The sequence below is a fragment of the Syzygium oleosum genome, unplaced genomic scaffold (genome assembly GCF_021117445.2).
Source record: "Syzygium oleosum isolate NSW1041296 unplaced genomic scaffold, Sole_v2.1 Sole_v2.20, whole genome shotgun sequence".
Lineage (NCBI taxonomy): Eukaryota > Viridiplantae > Streptophyta > Magnoliopsida > Myrtales > Myrtaceae > Syzygium > Syzygium oleosum.
Window position 1 is genome coordinate 6,069,936 of NW_026607504.1, and position 7,719 is coordinate 6,077,654.

General features: G+C 44.8%; 1 long non-coding RNA gene across 1 annotated transcript; it reads right to left on the reverse strand.

Moving 5' to 3' along the window:
- Nucleotides 1-201: 201 nt before the first annotated feature.
- LOC130140576 (uncharacterized) lies at nucleotides 202-904 on the reverse strand. The gene is made up of 3 exons (XR_008818551.1): nucleotides 826-904; nucleotides 403-515; nucleotides 202-277 (listed from the first exon to the last, which is right to left on the reverse strand). It is a non-coding gene; the product is annotated as an uncharacterized LOC130140576 (long non-coding RNA).
- Nucleotides 905-7,719: the final 6,815 nt, after the last annotated feature.

Here is a 7,719-nt window from a genome sequence, read left to right on the forward strand (position 1 = left end):
CATAATGTACCAGGGTAGAATACAATACCAAAATGGCCAGCCGGCATCCACGTCAGCACTGGCCGGCCAAAATTGGTCAGATGGACTAAATTGGCACAAATGCAAAAGGTTTAATTAGAACTGAATTGATACAATTGCAATAGATTTATGACCGTTTTGATAATTTTCCCCTTGAGTATGAAGAAACTTACTCTTTTGTCTCTCGGTCAAAGTCGATCACTTTCGTAATGTACCAATAATGGTGTCCAGCATCATCTCCTGAAGCCCTACCCTCCACCTATTCATGACGAATTATCAATCACACCAGTTCATGGGTTTAAACACCACAAGCGAAAGATCTGCAAAGACAAGACAGCAAGCTCATGCCTTTTAAAGGAACAAGAACTAGAAAACGAGACCCACCTGTTGGCCTTTCAGACTAGCATAAAAATCAAGTTGCCTTCTCATGGAAGAAGAAGACATCCCAGACATTCTTGTCTCCTTCATCGTCCGTTTTCGCTTCCGATCATTACCATCTGCACGTTGCACAGAGCTAACCGCGTCAACAAGAAGCCGAAACAGAAATATTATTCTGTCCGCTACTCCCCCGATGACCACTATCCTGCTCAGTTATTATCCATATACGCTCAGAAAACAGCAGCAGCAGCAGCACGCGATGACGAAATGATTTCTCGCCTCTCGGAACAGGGTAAAAAACCAACGTTTCCAACAGCAACAGGAAATCGACCTCAGAAAGAAAACAGCAACAGGAGAACAGGACCGGTGCACAAACACATCCCAAACGTTAGGTTTCAACGATTGCCGAGCATGTTAAAGACCACGCACCTTCGATCGAAGGAGATGTTCTCCGAGGCATGCCGATGCCGGGCTAATCTAGCTCGGTCAGCGGACGATGGAAAGCTTCTATGAGTAAACCTAGCAGGAAGAAGACTTTAGCTTTTCATTCAAAGGAAACCAGTACTCGTTCGTCAACGAAGAGATTTCATGGAAGTTTCTTTTCTTTTTTTTCTTTTATATCTTTCATGGCCTAATTTCCTCAGACTTTAGTCCGGTTTTCATGGCCTAATTTCTGTTAAATTGTACCGTTAATTTGTTGAGTTGGAGGACATTTGACAATTGATGGGTATACCGATTTGGGATTTTACTCTTCGTTTGTCACAGGTATACAAGTTTGGAATTTTTCGTCGCATTAATCAAATTTAACAAAACTAACTGATGGTAAATTTATCATAAATATACCAATTTGGGGTTTTTGGTGGTCAAAAAATTAATTTCGGGTAAATTTGTCACAGGTGTATCATTTTGGGATTTTTTTTGATAAAAAAATTAGTTTTTAATAAATTTGTCACGTGTATACCAGTTTGGGGTTTTTCGTGATATTAACCCTTAATAAAAAAATATCTATTTGACCAAAAAAAATTAAAAACATCTAATTAATTGCTTTAGCAATGTATTTAATTTATTGTTTTTCTTCCATTTCCTTTCTTTTCTTTTCCATTCACTATCTATGAGAGCTGGAAAGAGGGTTAGGTTACCAACTTGGTGGAAAATGATGAAATTGAAGATGCATATAATTGTGGAATTCGAGTACTCGATCCCCTTTAGATAAGGTCAACGAGTGTATCAGATACTCGGTTGAAGGGCGCCGGTGAGAAGCACAAGAGAAAGCCCTTTTAATGCACAAGAGACACCTCACACAAGGTATGATGCTTGTTTAATGTGATATGCTGATTCGATAAATTGTTTTTAGCTTATTTATATGTACTTTTTTCTTTTTTAAAATGGGTATAAGCAAAGAAAGGCATGAAGTAATTGTTGGCCAGGATTAACCTTAAGCAGAAGTCCAGAGTCACTAGGCTTTGATCTCCCTTTAGCAAGCTGAGTTCAATGTGAAAGCAATTAATGCATAAGATCTTTGAAAATTTGTTTTTGTTAGTTGGATCTATTTTGGAAGTTGGGAGAGCATTTGCTGTTTACTTTAGCTACACAATTTTTATTGTTAGTTATTTGTTGCTTTTTCATAGATCTTATTCAGAAGACTGCCATTTTGGACCTTAAGTTAGTGATTGTGGATTTTGGTTTGCTTTCATGGTCTATTAGTATGAACAGGGGATGACTTTCGTGATCTTCCTACTGTGAAATAGAATGCAAAAGCCAAATTTTAGATGAACCACCTTCTGCATATCAAGTTTTGCCTTCTAATGTTGATCTTTCTTCCACTGTTTTTTCCATTTTGGGATTATCATAATCTAATGGTATAAACTTGTGTATTCAATAGTCAACCATTGATTCTTTGCTCAGAACTCTTTTGTTTTGAGTCCTATTCTTCATGCACATATCAGTAGTAATGTAATCAAGTTGAGTTTGAGCCGATACAGTGCCAAATTCGAGTTCTAAGTTCGACTCTACTCACATACTCAATACTCAAAACTTGACTCGAGCTTGAATGATCATAAAAAATTTATGCTTGAGTTCGACTTGACTCGAAAATTGAGATTGAAGAGCTTGAGCTCCACTCACCATGATACTTGAGTAGCTCGAGCTCGACTCAAAGTTAGATGAGCCGATCCTGAGTAACTGTTGAACTAAGCATGAGCCACCCGTTGAATTGAGCATGGGCTACTTACGGGTAGCATGACTCAGTTTCATCTCTACATATTCGTCTCGCGATAAAATTTCAATCTTCTCTTGTTTTCTCTAAAATCATATAACAACAAGTTCTACATAACCATCAGGATTAACTCCTGTAACTAAGAATATCGAAATAACAAATACAGTAAGAAAAGATATGAAGACTCCATACCTTATTTCTTTGAATTTCTTTATAATTATATAACAACAAGTTCTACATAACCACCAGGTTACTCCTAAGAACATGAAAATCACGAATCCGGTAAAAAAAGATATGATGACTTCATACCATAATTCTCTGAATTTCTTTCAAATCATACAGCAAGTGTCACGCCCCGCACTCCTCGGCGCGCCACATCCCTCGCAAAGGTCGATTCGTGTGCGACGTCCCAGGACGCGTCGCCGACCCAACACCCAACACAGAGATTTAAAGCACATGCGGAAGTAATTAAAACCACCCGTACATTAAAATACACCTAACCAAGGATAGCCATAGAAACCAACAACAACGATTGCACTAATACTGGAAATCATATACAATATTCATATACAACCCGATCATCAAAATCAAAAGCGGGTCAAGGCCACTACTGACAAAAGGGGGGTAAGTGGCTCGGGGGTCAGTCTACTACTAATGGTGGGGCGCTGGTCAAAAAGGTACTAGCCCTACCCCATCTAAGACGGACACTAAGCCCTACGGTGCCCAATCTGGGTCGGAATCAGAAGACTCCGAGGATGAAGAGCTGTCAGGCATCTCTTCCTCGGACCCTGATGAGTCCGACTCTGACTCGACCTCAGCAGCCTCTTCCTCTAAGACCATATCCTCCGGCTCGGCCTCCAGAACAGGATCCTCCTCGATCGGCTCCGGCTCTCCGTCATCCACGTCCATGTCCACCGGCTCGAACTCATCCATCTCGTACTCTACTGGAACTCCGTCGGAACTCATACCTTCCTCAGATGAGGAACCAGGGTCCGTCACCTCGCCATCGGGGCATCGGGGATATCTCGTGCCCATCCCGGTGAACGGGACATCAAAAGTCCGGAGAGGACCATACTCTCCGAAGCCGTCCCTGAAGCACCATGCCACGTACTCGTGGGTCTGGTAATGCGTCGCTCCCACCTCCGCCCAAACAATAGAATGATACCTAACATACGATTCCCCGTTCCCTACGGGGTGTATCGTCTTCGTCCGCTCTACTAGGAGCGGAATCCCAAAACGAACCGGAATCTCGGACATCTAAATGCTGGGGGTCTGAAAAATTGGGTTTCAACAACAGTGAGAATAAATCTCAGCGAGTAATTCCCTAAACCTAAATTAGGCTAAAGTGCACCTCCTGACGAGTACTAAATCAACACACCAAGCAAATAATAACTGACTTAGGCCCTCGGGCCCAAATCCAACACTCACCTTGCCCTGCAGGTTAGGCACTTACAGTTCAAGCATAAAACATAGGACCCAATCGCAGCACACGTACACATCATTTGATCACAACGCATGTCATGCTTATGCTCGTGCTCATACGCGTGCTCACGCCTCATCAATGCATTTTTGCACGCTTGCACTCTAGCATACTTGCCATTTATCAATTTCTCCTCCGACCCGCGTTAAACGCATCAGGTCCGACCCGCGTAAAACGCATTAGGTCTATCACTATCCAACACTTCCTGGCCCGCGTAAACGCATCAGGCCCAGTGTCTCTAGCCCGCGTAAACGCATCAGGCGCAACACCGATCTCCATATACGGACCGAACCCGCGTAAACGCATCAGGTTGGCCGTCTTCCGGCAATCCGGGCATCGTCCCGCGTTAAACGCCTCAGGACGGGTTCACTACCCCGCGTAAAACGCATCAGGGTTTATTGTGATCACACATTCACAAGCACCAATTTTCATCTGAACCCCGCGTTAAACGCATCAGGGCATTTTAGGTGATCACAATGCACATGTCACTCGAGCACACTTATAAATGCACATGCCGTGCCAATGCTCGTGATGCAAACTCATGGCCATAAACTTCACACTCGGGCATCCACGATTTCACAATGGACATTCAATAGCACAACGCCAATTAATTAGTTCACAATGCACCATGTCCAATCAACATTTCAATATGCCCAACCCACATATTAGCACGACCATGAAATTCAATTCAAGCACTCAAGCACGGTACACAATTCACGCGTATAAATCACACAATCAGTTCAGCATGAATCCACGGAAATTGAGGCCCATCACATTACTCCCTTCCTGATAGCATTAGGCACATGTCATGGCACCACAAAATCACTCGCATTTAGGGACCATTCAACCACTAGTTCGGTCAATCCATCATTTCCGGCACTTACACTCCAAACCTTAATTCAATCGCGCCTTGTCCGACTAATTTCCAAAGTGGACAGCCATTAAATCAATTGCGCCGGGCCATTTAATGACCTCAAAATGTTCCACTAGACTCCCCAAGACACCATTTTAATCAGCCACCATAATGCCAAATAAGGTGCGCACTAGAATCCACATTTTAAACCCGAAACTTCCCAAACTTGGCTAATCCGATCCAAATCTGTCCAGCCAATACTCGGCGCTTCTCAGGCTACTAAACCTCCATTTATTTATTGCACTAAGCCCATAGAACAGCCACCAAAACAGCCATGGCACAAACTTGACACACAATCCATGCACATATTCACACAACCGGGTCAACAAGAATTCGCGCATTCGAGGCCCGCCAAGCTATTCCCTTCTTAGCCCCGCTAGACATGCGACACGACATCACAAATCCAACCACAAATAAAGGCCAATCAGCCAGTCAATCAATCAATGCGATCATTCCCGGTAATTGCAAGATTAACTCCAAATAGATCGCGCCTTGTCCAATTCAATCCGTTAGGGACAGCCACTATACCGCTAATTTTAGGCCAATAAATATCTTCAAAATGCCCCATTAAACTTCCCAAAACATCATTCTAATCAGCCACCACAAAGACCAAATGAGGCGCGCACTAAAATCCATATTTAAAGCCCGAACTTACTCCAAACTTGGACCGTTCCGAACCAATCTGTCCAGCCATCTCACGGCACCTCGCGGGTCACTAAATCTCAACTAAATTGTCGCACTAAGCCCGTAAAATAGTCACCAAGACAGCCACCATTTGGTCTCCCAATTTCACCCGCTAAATCTACAATTCCGTCCAAATCACGGCACCTATGCCTCGCCACATTACAGCACACTATAGTCCACTAAACCTCAATTAAATCATCATTCTCAATCACCAAACGCACCACAAAATCAGCCCCTAGCGGCCTCCACTCGGTCCTCAATTTGCACTCGCCAAATTCACATTTTCACCCAATTTAAGGCGCCTATGCCCAGCCACCGCACAGCACTATACGGGCCACTAAACTTCAATTAAATTATCACACTAAGCCCGTAAAATAGCCACAAGATCAGCCCCAACATCCGCCACAACGAAACCCCCAAATTACCCTAATTTAACCCCTAAAACTCATCTAGAAACGCATAAAAGCCTAACTAGGGTTTAGGGTCGAACTCACTTGGTGTCATAAGCTCTAAACCCAGCTGAACACGTGGCAATCGCGGCTGGACAGCGGCGGTCCCGTGCCGGAACAGTGGCGGCGAGCGGCGGCTCCGGCGAAGCCCTTGAGCGGCCGAGAAGCAGAGAGGGAGCGAGAGAGAGGGAAATACGGTGAGAGGGAGAGGGAGATGGAGGCTGAGAGGGGAGGGGGGTGCGGACTAGCCAAGGGCTGGTCTTGGACGAGCCGGCGACTGGCGAGCCGGCCTAGGATGGCTGGGCTCGCTAGAACCGAAACGTGGAGAGGCCGGGAGGAGAGAGACAGGGGGAACTGGTCTCGCGGCAGCCGGAGGCGGCACTGCAAGGCTTCACGGGAGGCCGGGTGATTTGAGGGGAGCCAGCCGCTGGCCGGCGGGCGGCGCCTGGTCGCGCGGTCGGAGCGACTAGCCGCCGCGTTCGCTGCGGCTCAAGCGCGACAGGCCGGCGACGGGCGGTCGCGGGGACAGACGGCGGCGCGGCTCGATCGGGGCGACAGCGGCGACGGCGACGGGGCTGGAGGCAAGCTTGGTCGGCGGTCGACGAGCAAGACAGAAACGGCGAACCCGGTCGGGCGAAGGGAGAAGAGGAAGAGGGAGAAGAAAGAAATGGGAAAAGAAGAGAGAGGAGAGAGAGAGAGGGAGTGTGTCAGGGGGGTTGGTCTGCATGGCATGGGCTGAGGGGACGCATGCAGGGGGGAAAACGTGCGCACAGAGGAGAGAGAGAGAATAAAAGAAAATATTTGAACATTCAAATATTAATTGCAATCCGATGGCCCAAATTAAAAACCGAAAGTGGTCTACCAGTCCAAAATAAGCCTCGCACATAAAAAAGGACAAAGGCCAAATTAATTAGACCAAATCATAACGAGGGAGGTCTACTAGTCCAAATTTGCACCTGATCAAAAACTCCCCTTTTTCCATCATTCCCGACAATCTCAACGTTGGCCCCGACCATATCGACACCGTCCAATTTATTTCGTCCCGAAACTTTCGAAAATCGACTGCCAAGTTCGGGGTCTAAATAACGGTCAAATTTGATCGAGTGCGATTCTAGCGAAATCTCTAATTTAAAATGATAACCGGGAGTGATCAGTTCCCGGGCGAGATTTTACTATAAGCACACTGACAAATTACGCGTTTTATAAATCCCAAAAATGGGCCGAAATTCGGGATGCCACAGCAAGTTCTACATAACCAGCAGAATTGACTCCCGTAACTAAGAACATGGAAATCACAAATACAGTAAGAAAAGATATGATGACTCCATACCATAATATTAGTAGCATAAGAGAGAACGTTCTTCTTCTCATTAACTTTAAATCTATTGTCATGACTATCAATTCTTCAATTTCATTTGATGCCTCTGAAGATTCCTCTACATCCACATTTTGAGGTGAATAGATCTGTTGTTCTTCAATCCACTCTTCAACCCATTGTTCAAACCCACAACAATTGTTTGTCTGAAAAAAACAAAGAAAAACAAAATGTTAGCATAAAGCAATATTTAAGTAATACATCATG